Source organism: Amblyomma americanum, chromosome 8 (genome assembly GCF_052857255.1).
Source record: "Amblyomma americanum isolate KBUSLIRL-KWMA chromosome 8, ASM5285725v1, whole genome shotgun sequence".
Taxonomy (NCBI): domain Eukaryota; kingdom Metazoa; phylum Arthropoda; class Arachnida; order Ixodida; family Ixodidae; genus Amblyomma; species Amblyomma americanum.
The window spans coordinates 139698588-139720638 of NC_135504.1; positions in this window are offsets into that span (position 1 = coordinate 139698588).

Genomic DNA, 22051 nt, shown 5'->3' on the forward strand with positions numbered 1-22051 from the left:
ATTGAAATGATACTTAAGGGCACAGGGTAAGGTAAAATTAGAAAAAAATCGTTTTTTTTTTCTTTTGGAATTTTAGAAGTTCAATTCTTTCTACACATGTTCCATGATCGCACTTTGCTCAGAAAGCCATATTTACGGCTGAAAAACGCTTTTTCCGAAACCAAGTAGTGAGCGGCCACGCCCCCTTTCAGGATTAACGTCAATTTTTTCAACCAAAAAGTCCACCACCTGATTTCGAAACTTGTCTAAAATCAGCTACATATAAAAAATTGTCTGGCAACTATTGCACAGCTCCTCTTTTTTAGCCAAGACAATCCTGAGACGCTTTGCACGTTTTTTCCACGTTTCTGCAACCTTCATGCAGCTGCGTCCGAGTGCTATCCCTTTCGATCAGTATTGTAAATTGTGCCGGTGTTGGTTGCTGCTGATAAGTTGAGATGCCCAGGGCAAAGAAGGCCTTCGTCAGGCGTGAATTTCACGGCAACCGCTACGCTCATCGTGAAAAAGAAAAAGGATGTCCACGACCGAATGAGATCCCGAACGCCGAACGCGCCAGCTCCTCGACATCGAAGCTTTCAAGATTTTCTCTGTGCTTCCAGGAAGAGGATGTGCTACAGAGCAGCTATCAAACCCATTTATAGGGAGCTATCGAAGGCTGAGCTCCTAGAGAAGTGCCTGCATGGGCGAACTCAAAATGCAAATGAGTCGTTCAACCATGTTTGGGAACGCGCGCCAAAGAATGTGTTTGTTAGGCTTCGGACCCTACGAATGGCAACACTGGATGCTGTTCTTTCATTTAATGATGGTAGCATCGCACGGGCCAACGTTTTGAAGGCGTGTGGATTGAACCCAGGGAGCAACACCATCAAGTGGCTGAGGGAAGCTGACCATAAGCGCATGTACTTTGCGGACCGAGCAACACGACAGCTTACAAAAGAGGCCCGACAGTCAGAACGACAAGCCGAAAAGCGAAAAAATGACGGCGACAGTGACTACGAAGCAGGGGGCTATTAAACCAATTACTATGGAGGCGTTTCTGCGAATAAAAAATGGTTTTTCACATCTTTTTTCTCTTTACGCTCTATTATCTCAAAACAGTGTTTTTTCTTACAAAGGTACCATTATTTCCAATGCCTTTCAAGACAGACGGTTGATTTTTTTTTTGCAATAATCTACATAAGTGTTGCCAACTACTGAACTTGAATTAAGCAATTTCACTGAGCAGTTATTCTGTTATGAATTTTGAAATGCGCAAAGAAAGGCCAGAAAAATTTTATTAAAAATCGAATTTTGAACACATTTCAAATATTCTAGTTCAGTAAAGAGAGCACAAAATTTGGCAAACAATGATATATATATTATTAGGCTACTGTTATTAGTTAGTGAGAAACATGTACCTCAACATGGCCTAAAATGCATGGGAAGTATAGGGCTTACCCTGTGCCCTTAAAACATTGATATGTGGACCTGACTTCCACTAACCTGCAAGATCACAATGAAGATGTGGCTTGAGATGCTGCTCGCTCGTCGGTGCCGCTGCTGCCAATGCGATCGGCCAGTCCAGTCTCGCTGTATTTGTAGCCTTCCGTCGATGTCAGCGCTGGGTGTTGGTATTAGCGGCGTAGGAAGGCAGCTTACAGGGTGATAGGCGTCGTTCTTGATCACCAGCGATGCGCATGTGCCCGAGCAGTCAAGGCAGCTCTGTTATCTGCAAGATCACAATGAAAATGTGGCTTGAGATGCTGCTCGCTCGTCGGTGGCGCTGCTGCCAATGCGATCGGCCAGTCCAGTCTCGCTGTATTTGTAGCCTTCCGTCGATGTCAGCGCTGGGTGTTGGTATTAGCGGCGTAGGAAGGCAGCTACCAGGGTGATAGGCGTCGTTCTTGATCACCAGCGATGCGCATGTGCCCGAGCAGTCAAGGCAGCTCTGTATCTGCAAGATCACAATGAAAATGTGGCTTGAGATGCTGCTCGCTCGTCGGTGGCGCTGCTGCCAATGCGATCGGCCAGTCCAGTCTCGCTGTATTTGTAGCCTTCCGTCGATGTCAGCGCTGGGTGTTGGTCTTAGCGGCGTAGGAAGGCAGCTTCCAGGGTGATAGGCGTCGTTCTTGATCACCAGCGATGCGCATGTGCCCGAGCAGTCAAGGCAGCTCTGTATCTGCAAGATCACAATGAAGATGTGGCTTGAGATGCTGCGCGCTCGTCGGTGCCGCTGCTGCCAATGCGATCGGCCAGTCCAGTCTCGCTGTATTTGTAGCCTTCCGTCGATGTCAGCGCTGGGTGTTGGTATTAGCGGCGTAGGAAGGCAGCTTACAGGGTGATAGGCGTCGTTCTTGATCACCAGCGATGCGCATGTGCCCGAGCAGTCAAGGCAGCTCTGTATCTGCAAGATCACAATGAAAATGTGGCTTGAGATGCTGCTCGCTCGTCGGTGGCGCTGCTGCCAATGCGATCGGCCAGTCCAGTCTCGCTGTATTTGTAGCCTTCCGTCGATGTCAGCGCTGGGTGTTGGTCTTAGCGGCGTAGGAAGGCAGCTTCCAGGGTGATAGGCGTCGTTCTTGATCACCAGCGATGCGCATGTGCCCGAGCAGTCAAGGCAGCTCTGTATCTGCTAGATCACAATGAAAATGTGGCTTGAGATGCTGCTCGCTCGTCGGTGGCGCTGCTGCCAATGCGATCGGCCAGTCCAGTCTCGCTGTATTTGTAGCCTTCCGTCGATGTCAGCGCTGGGTGTTGGTCTTAGCGGCGTAGGAAGGCAGCTTCCAGGGTGATAGGCGTCGTTCTTGATCACCAGCGATGCGCATGTGCCCGAGCAGTCAAGGCAGCTCTGTATCTGCTAGATCACAATGAAAATGTGGCTTGAGATGCTGCTCGCTCGTCGGTGGCGCTGCTGCCAATGCGATCGGCCAGTCCAGTCTCGCTGTATTTGTAGCCTTCCGTCGATGTCAGCGCTGGGTGTTGGTATTAGCGGCGTAGGAAGGCAGCTTCCAGGGTGATAGGCGTCGTTCTTGATCACCAGCGATGCGCATGTGCCCGAGCAGTCAAGGCAGCTCTGTATCTGCTAGATCACAATGAAAATGTGGCTTGAGATGCTGCTCGCTCGTCGGTGGCGCTGCTGCCAATGCGATCGGCCAGTCCAGTCTCGCTGTATTTGTAGCCTTCCGTCGATGTCAGCGCTGGGTGTTGGTCTTAGCGGCGTAGGAAGGCAGCTTCCAGGGTGATAGGCGTCGTTCTTGATCACCAGCGATGCGCATGTGCCCGAGCAGTCAAGGCAGCTCTGTATCTGCTAGATCACAATGAAAATGTGGCTTGAGATGCTGCTCGCTCGTCGGTGGCGCTGCTGCCAATGCGATCGGCCAGTCCAGTCTCGCTGTATTTGTAGCCTTCCGTCGATGTCAGCGCTGGGTGTTGGTATTAGCGGCGTAGGAAGGCAGCTTCCAGGGTGATAGGCGTCGTTCTTGATCACCAGCGATGCGCATGTGCCCGAGCAGTCAAGGCAGCTCTGTATCTGCTAGATCACAATGAAAATGTGGCTTGAGATGCTGCTCGCTCGTCGGTGGCGCTGCTGCCAATGCGATCGGCCAGTCCAGTCTCGCTGTATTTGTAGCCTTCCGTCGATGTCAGCGCTGGGTGTTGGTATTAGCGGCGTAGGAAGGCAGCTTCCAGGGTGATAGGCGTCGTTCTTGATCACCAGCGATGCGCATGTGCCCGAACAGTCAAGGCTGCTCTGTATCTGCTAGATCACAATGAAGATGTGGCTTGAGATGCTGCTCGCTCGTCGGTGCCGCTGCTGCCAATGCGATCGGCCAGTCCAGTCTCGCTGTATTTGTAGCCTTCCGTCGATGTCAGCGCTGGGTGTTGGTATTAGCGGCGTAGGAAGGCAGCTTCCAGGGTGATAGGCGTCGTTCTTGATCACCAGCGATGCGCATGTGCCCGAGCAGTCAAGGCAGCTCTGTATCTGCTAGATCACAATGAAAATGTGGCTTGAGATGCTGCTCGCTCGTCGGTGGCGCTGCTGCCAATGCGATCGGCCAGTCCAGTCTCGCTGTATTTGTAGCCTTCCGTCGATGTCAGCGCTGGGTGTTGGTATTAGCGGCGTAGGAAGGCAGCTTCCAGGGTGATAGGCGTCGTTCTTGATCACCAGCGATGCGCATGTGCCCGAGCAGTCAAGGCAGCTCTGTATCTGCTAGATCACAATGAAAATGTGGCTTGAGATGCTGCTCGCTCGTCGGTGGCGCTGCTGCCAATGCGATCGGCCAGTCCAGTCTCGCTGTATTTGTAGCCTTCCGTCGATGTCAGCGCTGGGTGTTGGTCTTAGCGGCGTAGGAAGGCAGCTTCCAGGGTGATAGGCGTCGTTCTTGATCACCAGCGATGCGCATGTGCCCGAGCAGTCAAGGCAGCTCTGTATCTGCTAGATCACAATGAAAATGTGGCTTGAGATGCTGCTCGCTCGTCGGTGGCGCTGCTGCCAATGCGATCGGCCAGTCCAGTCTCGCTGTATTTGTAGCCTTCCGTCGATGTCAGCGCTGGGTGTTGGTATTAGCGGCGTAGGAAGGCAGCTTCCAGGGTGATAGGCGTCGTTCTTGATCACCAGCGATGCGCATGTGCCCGAGCAGTCAAGGCAGCTCTGTATCTGCAAGATCACAATGAAAATGTGGCTTGAGATGCTGCTCGCTCGTCGGTGGCGCTGCTGCCAATGCGATCGGCCAGTCCAGTCTCGCTGTATTTGTAGCCTTCCGTCGATGTCAGCGCTGGGTGTTGGTCTTAGCGGCGTAGGAAGGCAGCTTCCAGGGTGATAGGCGTCGTTCTTGATCACCAGCGATGCGCATGTGCCCGAGCAGTCAAGGCAGCTCTGTATCTGCTAGATCACAATGAAAATGTGGCTTGAGATGCTGCTCGCTCGTCGGTGGCGCTGCTGCCAATGCGATCGGCCAGTCCAGTCTCGCTGTATTTGTAGCCTTCCGTCGATGTCAGCGCTGGGTGTTGGTATTAGCGGCGTAGGAAGGCAGCTTCCAGGGTGATAGGCGTCGTTCTTGATCACCAGCGATGCGCATGTGCCCGAGCAGTCAAGGCAGCTCTGTATCTGCTAGATCACAATGAAAATGTGGCTTGAGATGCTGCTCGCTCGTCGGTGGCGCTGCTGCCAATGCGATCGGCCAGTCCAGTCTCGCTGTATTTGTAGCCTTCCGTCGATGTCAGCGCTGGGTGTTGGTCTTAGCGGCGTAGGAAGGCAGCTTCCAGGGTGATAGGCGTCGTTCTTGATCACCAGCGATGCGCATGTGCCCGAGCAGTCAAGGCAGCTCTGTATCTGCTAGATCACAATGAAAATGTGGCTTGAGATGCTGCTCGCTCGTCGGTGGCGCTGCTGCCAATGCGATCGGCCAGTCCAGTCTCGCTGTATTTGTAGCCTTCCGTCGATGTCAGCGCTGGGTGTTGGTCTTAGCGGCGTAGGAAGGCAGCTTCCAGGGTGATAGGCGTCGTTCTTGATCACCAGCGATGCGCATGTGCCCGAGCAGTCAAGGCAGCTCTGTATCTGCTAGATCACAATGAAAATGTGGCTTGAGATGCTGCTCGCTCGTCGGTGGCGCTGCTGCCAATGCGATCGGCCAGTCCAGTCTCGCTGTATTTGTAGCCTTCCGTCGATGTCAGCGCTGGGTGTTGGTCTTAGCGGCGTAGGAAGGCAGCTTCCAGGGTGATAGGCGTCGTTCTTGATCACCAGCGATGCGCATGTGCCCGAGCAGTCAAGGCAGCTCTGTATCTGCTAGATCACAATGAAAATGTGGCTTGAGATGCTGCTCGCTCGTCGGTGGCGCTGCTGCCAATGCGATCGGCCAGTCCAGTCTCGCTGTATTTGTAGCCTTCCGTCGATGTCAGCGCTGGGTGTTGGTCTTAGCGGCGTAGGAAGGCAGCTTCCAGGGTGATAGGCGTCGTTCTTGATCACCAGCGATGCGCATGTGCCCGAGCAGTCAAGGCAGCTCTGTATCTGCAAGATCACAATGAAAATGTGGCTTGAGATGCTGCTCGCTCGTCGGTGGCGCTGCTGCCAATGCGATCGGCCAGTCCAGTCTCGCTGTATTTGTAGCCTTCCGTCGATGTCAGCGCTGGGTGTTGGTCTTAGCGGCGTAGGAAGGCAGCTTCCAGGGTGATAGGCGTCGTTCTTGATCACCAGCGATGCGCATGTGCCCGAGCAGTCAAGGCAGCTCTGTATCTGCTAGATCACAATGAAAATGTGGCTTGAGATGCTGCTCGCTCGTCGGTGGCGCTGCTGCCAATGCGATCGGCCAGTCCAGTCTCGCTGTATTTGTAGCCTTCCGTCGATGTCAGCGCTGGGTGTTGGTCTTAGCGGCGTAGGAAGGCAGCTTCCAGGGTGATAGGCGTCGTTCTTGATCACCAGCGATGCGCATGTGCCCGAGCAGTCAAGGCAGCTCTGTATCTGCTAGATCACAATGAAAATGTGGCTTGAGATGCTGCTCGCTCGTCGGTGGCGCTGCTGCCAATGCGATCGGCCAGTCCAGTCTCGCTGTATTTGTAGCCTTCCGTCGATGTCAGCGCTGGGTGTTGGTATTAGCGGCGTAGGAAGGCAGCTTCCAGGGTGATAGGCGTCGTTCTTGATCACCAGCGATGCGCATGTGCCCGAGCAGTCAAGGCAGCTCTGTATCTGCTAGATCACAATGAAAATGTGGCTTGAGATGCTGCTCGCTCGTCGGTGGCGCTGCTGCCAATGCGATCGGCCAGTCCAGTCTCGCTGTATTTGTAGCCTTCCGTCGATGTCAGCGCTGGGTGTTGGTCTTAGCGGCGTAGGAAGGCAGCTTCCAGGGTGATAGGCGTCGTTCTTGATCACCAGCGATGCGCATGTGCCCGAGCAGTCAAGGCAGCTCTGTATCTGCTAGATCACAATGAAAATGTGGCTTGAGATGCTGCTCGCTCGTCGGTGGCGCTGCTGCCAATGCGATCGGCCAGTCCAGTCTCGCTGTATTTGTAGCCTTCCGTCGATGTCAGCGCTGGGTGTTGGTCTTAGCGGCGTAGGAAGGCAGCTTCCAGGGTGATAGGCGTCGTTCTTGATCACCAGCGATGCGCATGTGCCCGAGCAGTCAAGGCAGCTCTGTATCTGCAAGATCACAATGAAAATGTGGCTTGAGATGCTGCTCGCTCGTCGGTGGCGCTGCTGCCAATGCGATCGGCCAGTCCAGTCTCGATGTATTTGTAGCCTTCCGTCGATGTCAGCGCTGGGTGTTGGTCTTAGCGGCGTAGGAAGGCAGCTTCCAGGGTGATAGGCGTCGTTCTTGATCACCAGCGATGCGCATGTGCCCGAGCAGTCAAGGCAGCTCTGTATCTGCTAGATCACAATGAAAATGTGGCTTGAGATGCTGCTCGCTCGTCGGTGGCGCTGCTGCCAATGCGATCGGCCAGTCCAGTCTCGCTGTATTTGTAGCCTTCCGTCGATGTCAGCGCTGGGTGTTGGTCTTAGCGGCGTAGGAAGGCAGCTTCCAGGGTGATAGGCGTCGTTCTTGATCACCAGCGATGCGCATGTGCCCGAGCAGTCAAGGCAGCTCTGTATCTGCTAGATCACAATGAAAATGTGGCTTGAGATGCTGCTCGCTCGTCGGTGGCGCTGCTGCCAATGCGATCGGCCAGTCCAGTCTCGCTGTATTTGTAGCCTTCCGTCGATGTCAGCGCTGGGTGTTGGTATTAGCGGCGTAGGAAGGCAGCTTCCAGGGTGATAGGCGTCGTTCTTGATCACCAGCGATGCGCATGTGCCCGAGCAGTCAAGGCAGCTCTGTATCTGCTAGATCACAATGAAAATGTGGCTTGAGATGCTGCTCGCTCGTCGGTGGCGCTGCTGCCAATGCGATCGGCCAGTCCAGTCTCGCTGTATTTGTAGCCTTCCGTCGATGTCAGCGCTGGGTGTTGGTCTTAGCGGCGTAGGAAGGCAGCTTCCAGGGTGATAGGCGTCGTTCTTGATCACCAGCGATGCGCATGTGCCCGAGCAGTCAAGGCAGCTCTGTATCTGCTAGATCACAATGAAAATGTGGCTTGAGATGCTGCTCGCTCGTCGGTGGCGCTGCTGCCAATGCGATCGGCCAGTCCAGTCTCGCTGTATTTGTAGCCTTCCGTCGATGTCAGCGCTGGGTGTTGGTCTTAGCGGCGTAGGAAGGCAGCTTCCAGGGTGATAGGCGTCGTTCTTGATCACCAGCGATGCGCATGTGCCCGAGCAGTCAAGGCAGCTCTGTATCTGCTAGATCACAATGAAAATGTGGCTTGAGATGCTGCTCGCTCGTCGGTGGCGCTGCTGCCAATGCGATCGGCCAGTCCAGTCTCGCTGTATTTGTAGCCTTCCGTCGATGTCAGCGCTGGGTGTTGGTCTTAGCGGCGTAGGAAGGCAGCTTCCAGGGTGATAGGCGTCGTTCTTGATCACCAGCGATGCGCATGTGCCCGAGCAGTCAAGGCAGCTCTGTATCTGCTAGATCACAATGAAAATGTGGCTTGAGATGCTGCTCGCTCGTCGGTGGCGCTGCTGCCAATGCGATCGGCCAGTCCAGTCTCGCTGTATTTGTAGCCTTCCGTCGATGTCAGCGCTGGGTGTTGGTATTAGCGGCGTAGGAAGGCAGCTTCCAGGGTGATAGGCGTCGTTCTTGATCACCAGCGATGCGCATGTGCCCGAACAGTCAAGGCAGCTCTGTATCTGCTAGATCACAATGAAGATGTGGCTTGAGATGCTGCTCGCTCGTCGGTGCCGCTGCTGCCAATGACGAATGAAAGCGGGCAGAAGCGCATTCCCGAGGACGAAGTAGCAGCGGACCTCCGTATCCTCCTCGCCCATTCCCACAGGACTCAGCGTGCTATGTGCCGCGACTCTTCCGATCTGTGAATCATGTGGTGAAAGAGGCGGAGCCTCAGTGTATTTAACGAGTGTCTTGAGTACGAACGGTCGCTCTGGGCCCTGACGACAAGGCTCATCCAGTTGCTCGACGCTATGAACTTTTATTCTTGACTGTTTGCTCTTTCTGTTTCCTTTTAAATTATGTAATCAAGTTTCATGAAAAGTGCCAGTAAACCCGTTTGTTTTTCGTTTTCCCAAGCTTGAAGTTCCATATTTCGTCAACCTGAAGGCTCGGACACGTTACCCAACGGAGCCCGGGTTCGAGTGAACCCCTGCGCCACAACACTATGAATTATTTACTTTTCACTGTTCAGACATTTTTTACAGTTGAACATAGTCTCAGCAGATACTTTCTTGTTACACAGTACTCAGTACCATAAGTAACTGTTTGCATGAAAAGTATTTTCAACAAATCTGTTTTGCGCTCATGTGCCCAAACTTTGACCTACAGCAGACAGATCTGAGAAAAACTCAAGAAGACATAACGGCCACTCAATGTTATTTCACAATATCAGCATACGGTGATGCCAAGTTCAGCAATACATAGTACCACAACTTGTTTGGCAGACTTCGCTACAAATGTATTAGGCTGTCTTGCCATGCTGTTGCCAAATACAAGACATGTTAACCAGTTGTAGCATTTGTCATTATGAGCAGGCAGTGGTGGTGAAAAACACTTACAGTAAAAAAAAGAGAGAAGAGGCTATCAAATACAGATGCTTTGCTGAAGCATGTTGATGACCTCTGTTAACACTAGTTATGTCAAACTGAACTGGTAGCCGCGTTCACACTCATTTGGCTGCTGAATCGAGCTGGACGTGCTTATGGAGTGTCTTTGTACGGTTATGAAGGCATCAACTGTATAGCAATTGTAAACGTCACTGTCATTTTGGCTCACGAGGGCTAATATTTTAGTGTGAAAGTACTAGTTCACAAGGTCTAACTGGCTCACAAAGTTGGTGTGAAGCTTGACCTTGAGGATGACCTTGGCACACATAATAAAATAAATATTGCCGCAACTGGAATTCGATCCCGCGGCGGCGTGAGCAGATCAATTTCGCTGGCCTGTGCACGAGAGCACTATGCTGCTGCCGCAGACGACCCCGGCTCGCGTTAAACTGCAACACACGCTCGCGCTGTGCATTGCATGTCGTCGTCTTTCATCAACTAAAACTACTCTAGAACTAATCACGTCGCCAGAAGTGCCGACGACCAAGCAAACCAAAACCATGAGACAACCAGGCTAAGCACGTGCTTTCACACATACACTCGGTTTAACTACGTTAAACCCTACCATTCCCCCCCCCCCCCCTTGTGCGGTACCCGTTTACTATACAGGGTCACAGTGGCTGAGCTCGCGCACTGCGCTCAGTATTTCTAAGAAAATTAACTGTGTGCTTAATTGAACAGGTCAGGCCTGAAGTGATCAATTTCGAATCGCGTCACACGGAGGTGCTATCGGCAGGCAAAATTTACGAGGTGGGAGTGTACGGGGAAGAAGATTGGTTTTTAGGGAAAAGAAATGGCGCAGTATCTGTCTCGCATCTTGGCGGTCAACTGAACCGTGCCGTAAGGGAAGGGGTAAAGGAAGGACTGAGAGAAGAAAGATGTGCCGTAGTGTATGGCTCCGGAATAATTTCGACCACCTTGGCATGTTTAACGTACACTCATATCGGACAGCACACGGGCGTCTTTGCGTTTGGCCTCCATCAATAACGCGGCCGCCGCAGTCGGGTTCGAACCCGGGAAATCCGGCACAGTAGCCAATCGCCACGTAAGCCAATCGCTCGAAGTGTCTGAACGAGGGGACTTGCATTCGCCGCACGCTGGTAGCATTTTTAGAGCACTAGGTCGCGAGGAAGCCCCACAATAACTTTTCTTCCCAGAGAACACGCACCCCAATAACTTTTGCTGCCGGTGGTACATACATTTACGCGGTATGAACTCGACTCTGTCCGATAGGATTACGCAGCAGTAAAAGCCTCCGAAGAGAAAAGTGACTATAAGGTACAACTGCTGTTTTCCAAAAAATTAGTACAGTACTAACGAAGGCCGTGTAGGTAGCCGCGCAGCACGGAAAGCTCACCTGAACTGGCTCCAACGTATCAAACTTGAACACTGCTGCATAACTATTTTGCTTGCGCTTAAAGATGCACTAAGTGTTACAACAAACGCAAGAACAGCACCAATCCAGCCACAGATACAAACGACCCGCGGCACGCAGGACGATGCTGATGTCGATGGGCAGGTCGTCACAGGCAGATGGCGCTACAACGCTACCTACGAAATGAACTTTTTCTGCAAGTGATACGAAATGCGCTGGAAACATAGCTCACAATTATTAAGAAATGACACCACAATAGCACCATAAAAACAATGAAAGCTGACAGCAAAAATAACGAAAGTACAGATTTTAGACAAAACTATCAACCATAAAATCAAAGCCGAAACTGCAAGGATTGCACTCGGAAGGCAACTTCACCATTTGTTTTTGTGATCGAAGCGCTTTGACTATGTACTATTGGGCACAGATATGTACAGATATGTACATAGTACAGATATGTACTATCGGGCACAAAAGTTTGCGGGACGAGAGTTCTTGGAAAAACGTTTATTGCAGCTCCACCTCGCTATTCAGTCGCTAAATAATGTATGAAGTATACTAAAGAGTGTTTGGCTAAGGTGGCCTAGCTTGGCCATTGTCTGGGCCCTTGGCAAGTTTTGACTTTATCATAATGGCCGTCCTTTTGACGTGGTCACCAACCACCATGCCCTATGCTGGCTTTCTTCGCTAAAAGATCCCTCCGGTCGCCTGCCATGGCTCGATTGACTCTCCATCTACAAGAATATAATATACGTGTCGTATATCGGTCGGGCCGCAAGCACCATGATGCTGATGCCTTGTCCCGCTCCCCGCTACTGGCCGAGCTTGCCAGCCTCTCTGCCCTCGAATCCGCTGCGCCTTTGCTCAACACCTGCGACATGACTTCTGAGCAGCGTAAAGATCACTGGACTGCCTCTCTCTTGACTTTCTCTCTGCCCCATCTACGGCACCAGCGTACCGCACGTGGAAATTTTGTAAATTGTAGGGTTTAACATCCAAAAACAACCCGACGGCTACAAGGGTCGCCTTAGTGGAGGGCTCTGGATTAATTTCAAGCACGTAAAGAAGACTGAAGAGACATACACTTAATGTGACCATGCTGCCTCGAGAACTTTTGCATAGGCTGTCAGAAGCAAAAGGACAAGGGCTATCCCGAACTATTTCCTGCATAGTGTCTCATGGTGTCAGAAGCTTCAAACCATTTAGGTAAAGAGAGCTAATTGATCAACAGCTCAGAGCGAGACTAACACCGTTCTTGCTTCAGGTTGTTGATCAATTTGACCTCACCATGACATCTGCTAGGCATCCTAGTTAGCTTAAATGTAGAGTGACTGCCCAGGCAAGCAGTGGTCCCTGGTTTTATCCCCAGACTAAGACGAATTTTCCTTCATCTGCAAAGCTTCTGAGAAAGCTGTCCAGCTTTGCTCTGCAACCGTATAACTGCGATCAAGTAGAAACTCATGAGTAATTACAGCCTAATTAAAATGCACTTTACCTCTCTAGTGTTTCCCTTAAACACTTTGGACTACATTCTGAATGTGCACTCCAAGAGCATCTTCCATTCCCCAATATTATTCTTGCCCTAAAACAGTTAGCAATCTGAAACTCAAAACAAAACAAGAGTCTCCATGCTGACACTGTGAACAGGAATTTTCTATTCAGTATTTAAGAATATATGCATCCTATTGTAACGATATTTTTGATACATCATTATGTACACAGACTTAGGACACAAATCAATTGCAGTCTCACTTTACAGTTCCATTCAGTGCCTCTCATGATAAACCTTCATGTCTACTCTTTGGTTATAAGAAGGTTTTTGCTGCAGTGCTGCCTCCATTACCTACCCCTTTCCAATTTCCTATTCTTCTTTTGCCAAGGCTGCGGAGTCTGACTGCACCTGTTTCAGTTATTAGGTATATTTAGCAGGCTAGTAGCTGCAGTCCACAGAGTGTTTGAAGTTACTTTCCTTGCAATGGAATAAAATGTAGCAGGAAGCTTTTAGACAACTGGATTCTTATGCTGCAAACCTGTTGGACCTAACATGTGCTTTCTGGCAGTTTCTCAGGGTCATCTTTCTGCATTTTTGGAGTACACTGAAACTTAAAATTAGAGACAATGTTAGATAATGCTTTGTGCAACATGCATGGAAGCAACTTCACATTTTTTTTTGCCGTGGCTGCAATCCTAGCAGGATGACCTAGAGCATGAACTAACACATGCTGACGTTTCAGTTTAGGTTCCCTGTTGGCCTTTCTAGAAACTATATGCTTGCTGCATGAAGTCGAGGGTTGGACGGAAACCTGTCTGGTCGGGCTGTACGTGGAGAAGGCAGAACACCGAGCAAAATAAAATGAACTCCTAAATGACGTTTCAGCTCCCACATGGAAGCTTTGTTCACAAACAGGTGCACACGTGTAGGGCTGGCTATTTAAGCTTGAAAATGTGCCCTAGGCAGCGGGCGTATGCACTAGGAAGTGCCCCGCCAGTGCGATTAAGAGTGTGTTTGGTTGCCTGGATCATTAAGGGTTCTAGATATAGACAGCTCTGGAGATTCTTTTTTGTTTTCAAAATGCACGCGTTGCTCAATCTATATTATGCTGCTTGATTTCAGAATTTTCGAAGAGTGCATTTGACGAAGCTTTCTTGTTTGCAACATCATACTGGTGTTGTTTCAACCTTTCAACGAAGTTTGCACTTTCACCCACATGCACATGGTTTTACAGTCTCTGCACGGTATACTGTACATTACGCCCGGAAATTTTTTTTTTGGTGCGGACAACAGCTCTATACCTGGCTTGAAAAGCGATGATATTCTAGAGTTTCGTTTTTATTTATTATTCTCAGCAATCACTGTCTGCAACTCTCTACAAACAATCATCACATCATCTAGTACAGAAGCATCATTCCATAAAAGGTTGAAAACGTGTGTACTTTTTAATTACCTTCATTTGCCATGCCAATGAACCCTGTATTTATTGTGTATGGCTTTTATTGCTTGAGTGCTTATAGTATTGTGTTCTCTTTTTGCCATGTTCCTTAATGAGTTTGTAAAATTGAGCATGCTTAATCTAATTTTTTGTGATTGTTAATTCCTGCTGCACCTGTTTTCCGATACGTAGTTGCTATCTGCCATATGTTTAATATGCGTCATATATACATTTAATAACAGGAGGTCCCTCTGACAGTTTCTACTCGTGGCCTCCTCCTCTACTAATTTATTTACCTCATGCCTGCAGTAGTTTTTGAATAAACAATAATGTATGTCAAACAAAACTTTGCAGTGGTTATTCGTCATATGCATGCCGCCTTGCTCACATACTGTTAGATTCACACCGCATGCGGAAGGTCAGATTTTGAGTTAAAGGGATTGGTATATTATTCCAAGATGTTAAATAGGCCAAGGTATTTGGTCCTGATGATATTCCTCCTGTGTAATTCACAAATTGTGTATGATTCACCTACTTTGCTAAAAGCTTTGCAAACTGTTCACATCACCGTTACAAGAAAGCGTTGTAATCACTTCGATAGGTACAGAGCTAATCATATTACATTAAGAACAAGCAAGAAATTTATGTTTAGGAGTGCTTATTATCTCAGGCCTTGGATTAAGCATGTGAATTACATTTGGAACGAGGCAGCCATCATCTCCTGGTTTATTACAGTAGAGAGTCGGTCATTTTGCAAAGTGATTTCAGAATAGAGCTGATAGTCAAGTCTGACCTATACTTGAGTATGGATGTGTTTGTTGGGGCTTGCATACATGGCCACTTAGAAGTAAATTGAAAAAATTCACAACAGTGCTGCTTGATTTCCGCCGGGAAATTAAAGACAGCAACTCAGAATGACAGAGAAAATGCAAACTGAAATAGAAACAGCAGCAGAACGACCACGGGAAAAATCTTTGATTAAAATCTTTCTACAATATTTGCTTGCTAAAACTGCTGTAAACGTGAAAAATATACTCAACCAACAACTTAATTACATATTCAAGCATTTCAAGGTAAAAGCTTTCCTTAAAGGGTGATGTTTTCTATTCTTCTGTTTTTTACCTATCCTAGAGTAGAACAGCTTAGTGTCAAGTACTGTTCACATATTATCCAATGGTACTTTCTTCTATGATTTCAATGAGTAGACTGTTTTCTTTTTCAATATTTTTAACTCCTTGGATGCTATGGGGTGGTGCAAGTAACTATTAAAAAAATATTGATGTTCAGAGAAGTAGCCACCTTTTTTTATTTTAGGACACTAAATAAGCTCCAAGCCATCATAGGGAGGCTCACTACACAACATCAAAAGGGTCATTATGCATTGGATAAAAGGAGCAAGCACATAAACCACGCATGGAAAGCAGGTCTCTAAGTGAGAGAAGCTTGCACTTTCAGAAGCAATATCACTTATGTTTACGACCTAGAGCAGTAGATGCAATATTAATAATGACTACTGTTTGCACAGTTTATTTAGGGGAGGTTGTGCTTAGTGGGATTTTTTCCTTCCTGTGCACAATGTTAAGATAAGACAACAAGTACATGCCATCATGAAACTGCTTGCAATAGTGTCTAAATTAAGGAAATGATCTTACAGCCCAATACACTGTTCTAGGTTACCTGACACAATTGACACAAGCTCCTTTATTTCAGTTTCGCCTAATCAATCATGCGACAACGTCGCCTGTAACCGCGCGCAGCTTTCATGAGAGGTGTGAGATAGATATGAACGTTTGACGCTTCAGCAATTTGAAAAAAAGTGCCACAACCCAAGACGAAGAATGGGCAAAATGAGTATGAACTGTCGTGACAATTTTTGCAGTAAACCACGAAAATATACGCTGAAAACCTACATCATACAAAAACCACTCCGGCAGGGACATTACAGCAGCCCCGCTAAGAGAAATGACTCAACATAGCGACGGTTACGCAGAAAAATCACCGACAATGAAACAAAAGTGCCAGAAGGAATATTGGCTTTCTTTTTTTGAAAGGCCAGGAATTTTACACACTGCCTGTGACACTCACCTATTCGCACAAATGCAGGCCAGGCTAGCGTTACTACAATACAACTTGGGCCTGGCAGACGCTTGCATTTGTCGGGAACGGACGTGGGCAACACTGCACTTGGCTGCAGCGTCTGTTTTGGCAACATTGCACTTGTCGGGAACGGGCATGGGCAACATTGGGCTTGTCTGCGACGGCTAGCAAACGGAAATACGCCGCCCGGCTCCCGGAGCCTGTCGAACACCTTTCGACAAAACGGATCCTTCGGCTGAGCTTCGAGCAGCTACTTTTTGCTGAACACGATCCCCAAGAAACTCGCGTAGTCCACGTGGTTCACGCTCTCGCCCTGGATCAAGGGTTGGTCTGGGCTACGGCTCGGGTCTGTCCCTCATTCTGTCCGGCTGTCGGACGGTCGGTCACGTGACCTTCCTCGCACTGGACAGGCGCTCGCAATAGTGTGTCAGCCACAGAGTTGTTTTTTCCTTTGCGGTAGCTCACGGTGAAGTCGTAACCCTGCAGTAACAGGGACCAACGCGCTAGGCTGCCGCTCGGCTCGCTGAAGGGCGGTTCACATGCAAGCGAATTGGCGAACAGAGCGAACAGCGGCGCGGCGCTGCGAAACGGTTCGCGAGCTTTCGTTTCACATGCATCGCCGCTCCGCGTTTCCCGCCGCTGCGAAAAGCAATGTTGCTGGCAAAAGATATGCGCCTCCAACCGGTTTTGGTGGCCTGCAAACACAAAAAAAGCGTAATATAAAAGCATTATTTTGTCATTTCTTTTCACAGTTTGTTTAAATAAATATAATTATTGCGTTTTAAGCATTAAGGGCGGTTCACATGCAAGCGAACTGGCGAACAGAGTGAACAGCGGCGCGGCGCTGCGAAGCGGTTCGCGAGCTTTCGTTTCATATGCATCGCCGCTCCGCGTTTCCCACCGCTGCGAAAACCAATGCTGCCGGTTTTGGTGGCCTGCAAACAATAGAAGCGTGCTATGTAAACTTTTTTTATCATTTTTTTTCACAGTTTATTTTAATCAATAAAATTATTGCGTTTTGAGCATTAAAAAGCACTTTATAAAATTAATTTCTTAAACAAAAGTTCGTACGTGCGGTGTACAACATCGCTAGATACTTTCCAAAAATGGCCGCTCACGATTCGGATGAGATGACTGAGCTCACAGCCGAAATGGATGTATGCGCGCCATATGATGACTCTTTAGTTAATCTTCTTTTGCTCGAGGAGTACTGCCTTTTAAAAAAGACGAAGGCTTTGCTCGAACTCCCGTCTCCACGGCGCTGGTGGGTGAGACCCTTATGGGAGAATCGGAAGCAGGAATCCGAGTTTCACACCGCGGTGAGTTTGTTCGCATAGGAAGAGTTATCGTGTGCTGGTTCTTTACACTGCAATATTTTCCTACAGATGCCGCTGCTCATGAACGGGGACACGGAGTACTTTCAGAAGTACTACAGGATGTCTTCTGAAAAGTTTGAGGAGCTGCATTCCTTAGTCGAAGGGCCGCTCACCAAGCTCTTTGTTGTGCGCGAACCCATACCGTCACGAGCAAGACTTGGGATGACTCTGAGGTCCTAGGGAGTGCGCCTACTTTTACTGGCGATCGCTGACACGAGTACACCTAGCTGACAGTTCTCCATTTTCTTCTAGGTATATGGCATCAGGGATGCAAATTCAGGATGTCGCCATGACCTTCAGAGTGGGCATTTCCACAGCGAATAATGTTATCCGTGAGACGTGCAAGGTGCTGTGGCAAGTTCTCCAGCCCATTTTCCTCAAGGTGCGTTGTCGGCAGCAAAAGAACGTAAATGTGCTGCTTCCTAATTTGTTCCGGTAAATGAGCTAAATATTGGCTTTAGAGCACGCTGTTTGTGCAGGTGCACCAGTGATGGAGAGCAGACTCACAGCACAGGCCAGTGAGCTCCAGGCAGTATTATATTACGGAATTCGCTTTAATCGTTTTCCTGTTTTTTGCTTCACATCGCCGACCAGGAAACGTACATAATGGAAAGACACCAAACGTTCTAATGCATAATAAACAAAGATTATTTTTTAAAAATTCAGTGCTGAATATAAGACCTTTGTTTTCAGGAAAAGCTCAGCAACGAATGATGTGAAACAGGCGCTGTCTGCTCTATTTACACATTTTAAGTGATAACTATAATGAAAATGAGGTAAGGAAACAATGAGATGAAAGGGAGAAGCACATGTCAGGAATGTCCAGATGTAACATGTCCAGAAGCCCCCCCCCCCCCCCCCGTCTCTTTAAATACAAACTCAACAGTTATGCTACAAAAGCAATTGCAAGCTCGTTAAGTCTTCCCATCCACATGCGCAAGTTTGAATCTCATGATTAGTAAACTAGTCCTACAGCTCACATGCCACCGTCCTCCCTTCCCCAAAAAAGAAAACAGCACGTGATCAGTTGCTAGAAACACTAAAAATTTATGGAAGTGTATGTTGCCGATCTTGTTGGTTCCGAGATGTTGAAGTGCAAGACGGGTGCTTCTCTCGCATACCTGTTTTTAGTTTGCACTGCTGGTCTTTTTACACCAGAAATATTTTCCTGTGTCTCATTGCCACCACAGGTGCCAACTACCGCTGACTGGCAGAAGGTCGCCAAGGGATTTTTTGAGAGATGGAATTTCCCCCATTGCGTAGGTGCCGTGGGCGGGAAACACGTCCAAATACAGGCCCCCCAAATTCAGGAAGCCTGTACTTCAACTATAAGGTAATGTCCACATTGCCCTCCCCCATTTTTTTGCAAATCTCGCTATTATCTTGTATATATGAGCTGTTCATCATTACAGGGCACGTACTCTATAGTGCTGATGGCTGTCGCTGACAGCAACTTGAAGTTTATTTTAGTAGATGTTGGAGCCTATGGAAGGCAAAGCGATGGTGGAACGCTCGGAGCATCAAGATTTGGCAAATCCCCGTAGCGTGGCCTTCTTGGCCTTCCGCCACCAGCATTGTTTCCCGAAACGTCAACGATGGCACCCCATGTCTTCATTGGGGACGAAGCTTTTCAGCTTCGGCAAGACTTCCTTCGGCCTTACCCAGGCAGAGGCCTGGATGACGACAAAAGAATATACAACTACCGGCTCAGCCGAGCAAGGTTTGTTGCAATGATAAGTTGATTTATTGTAAAGGTGTCATCACTAGCCGGGTGGCAAAGAATGCTGACATAATTTGACGCGTCTCTAGATATCACAAACACAATGTGCTTTATCAAAATTCTTTTCAGGAGGTGTGTTGAAAACGCCTTTGGGGTGATGGCCTCCAGGTTCCGAATCTTTCGCCGGGTAATTATTCTGCTCCCCGAGAATGCAGATTATGTGGTACTGGCTGCATGTGTCCTGCATAATTTCCTCACTGAAGATGCAGCTTATATGCCTCCAAATTATGCAGACACAGAAGATTGTTACGGCAATGTGACTGAAGGTCAGTGGCGGCAAGAAGATACAACAGCCATGCATGATTTGAAGCCTCCAGTTGGCCATAACTACAGTCGTAATGCAGCTGCGACAAGGGACATCTTCAAGAAGTATTTCACAAGCACACAATTAGCTGTGCCATGGCAGTGGACGTCAGCTGGGCTGCGGCACTGAAGACTGTGTAAGACTGGCTTTCGGCTTTGGAATCTTCAGAGGCTGGCGCTTAACGAAGAAGACAACGAGAAGCGTCGAATGCTGTGTGAGCATTGACCTCTACATTCCTCTTCCCAGCACATCAACCCGGAACCGCTGGAGCCTTCTTGCACAATGGACACCATTATACCTTACTGCCCTGTGATGCTACCGAATTTACAGCTCTTTCTCAAGCCGCAACTTAGCCGAAGAATGCCGACAGCTTGCCCGGTCCTTCACTTCTCGCGCCCAGCAGCAAAAAAGCACCCGTGATCCCCCTGCACTCCCTCCCGTTTACCTTCCTGATTCTTTGGTCTGGCTCTGGGTACCCTCCTCAGTTCCCAGTCTTTCCTCCGAACTTCTTAGCAAGTACCAGGGACCCCACCATAGTCTTCAGCAGACATCCCCCATCAATTACCTCATCGAACCCCTTATGCCGTCCCCTGATCATCCTTGCCGAGGTAGCGCCATTGTCCACACGACCCGCCTCAAACCATGCTATGGCCCCGCCGTCGTCACATCACCCTAGGGTGCCAGGATGGTGCCTTTTCGCCCGGGGGAAATTGTAAGACTGGCCTTCGGATTTGGAATCTTCAGAGGCTGGCGCTTAACGAAGACAACGAGAAGCGCCGAACGGTCTGTCTCTCGTGTGTGCTCTGGACTGACCGCTGCCTCTGGTCTGTAGCTCGACTGTACCACTGGTTGTTTGCGATGCAGTGCTTTGCAAGACGTTCCTTATTGCAAATGCTATTATGTCGCCTATGTGTGCGTGTGTGCGCTGCAGCAAGCAATTGTAACATGAAAATAAACGTTTACTAAAATATACTTTAATTAATTTATACAGGTACCTGCAGCACCACAAGGGCATTATTGCAGAGGTGACAATGGGAGGAAAATGATCATGTGACAAAAACAAACAGCTAAGCACAGGTGGTAAAAGCAAGAAAGTAACTAAATAGGTAACATTGATGAGTCATCTCGACGGCGAACGGTCTTCAGTGTACCGCGGTGCAAAATTACAACGCAGAAATGGAAAGGGTACACTATCCCATGAAGCACAATGCCAGCCAAAAATATGAAGTTAACGAGATATTAATCTATGGCAGACTGCGTGACAATGAACACAGGAACTCTGAACACATTTTGCATTCACCAATGCTCTTGGGAAGCATATTGCACTGTGCGGAAGCATGCGGAAAAAATTAATTACGGTAGACATCAGCACGACAGTGCATTTCAAGAACTCTCAGCTTGTGATCACATCGTTTGGAGATGAAGTGGGAGGGGAAATGTACAAGTTCTCATTTATTCCTGTGAGGTCAGAGTAAATTTGGAAAAAAAAAAGTTCTAATTTTGCAGTTAACCGGTGGTGTGCTAGTGTTTTCATACCAAGGTTCCCTTTAACTAATGTCATACTGCTGCGAAAGTTACAATTACCAGAAACAAATCTTGCAGCACGGTTTTGGATGCGTTCAAGGTTTTCTACAAGATTACAGCTTTGAGGGTCCCACACCACTCAAGCGTATTCGAGTACCGGACGAACGTTTGTTATGTAAAGCTTACTTTCTGGGGGCTTTATACGTCTAGCAGGTTTAGCATACGAGATGACTTTAAAGTTAAGCATTCAATGTGTCTGTTCCATGTTAAATTTTCTGAGAAATAGACCCCTTGGTATTTGTAATGTTGGACATTTTCAAGAAGTAGTCCATCCAGTTTATTCACTGATCTCACAGGAAAGCGTTTACAGGTGAATGACACAAGTTGACATTAAGCATTGTTCAAAGACATGCCCTACATAGTGCACCAAGCATGAATTTTGTTTACATCATTCTGCTAACTACTAACATCACAATCATTTTCTATATTCCTGTATATGGCACAATCATCAGCATATAACCTCACTTTACATTCTAGATTTTAGACAATTCCATTTATAAAGAGTAAACATCTATAAAAAGACTATATAAACATCTATATAAAGACTAAAAAAAGGCCCCAAAACAGACACTTGGGGCATGCCAGAGGTTACGGTGACAGGTGTTGATTTAGTGCCGTTTATTAAAACATGCTGTGTTCGCCCAGACAAGTAATTTCTAATCCAATCTACTATTGCAGTGTGTATACCTAGACAAGATAATTTATGTAACAGCAATGCATGAGAAACGGTGTCAAAAGCTTTCCGGAAATCCAAAAATATGCAGTCTACCTGAAATCTAAGGTAAAAGGAGTAAAATAGATCATGGGAGAACTCTACCAGTTGAGTCGTACATGACAAGCCGGGCCTGAATCCATGTTGAACATTCGAAAAGAAATGGTTTTGAAGGTCACAGGACTGTATATAATGTGTTCTATTGTTTTGCAACATATGCATGTTAGAGAAATAGGCCTGTAGTTTTATAGTACACTTTTCTAGTTCTTTTTACTCATGCGGT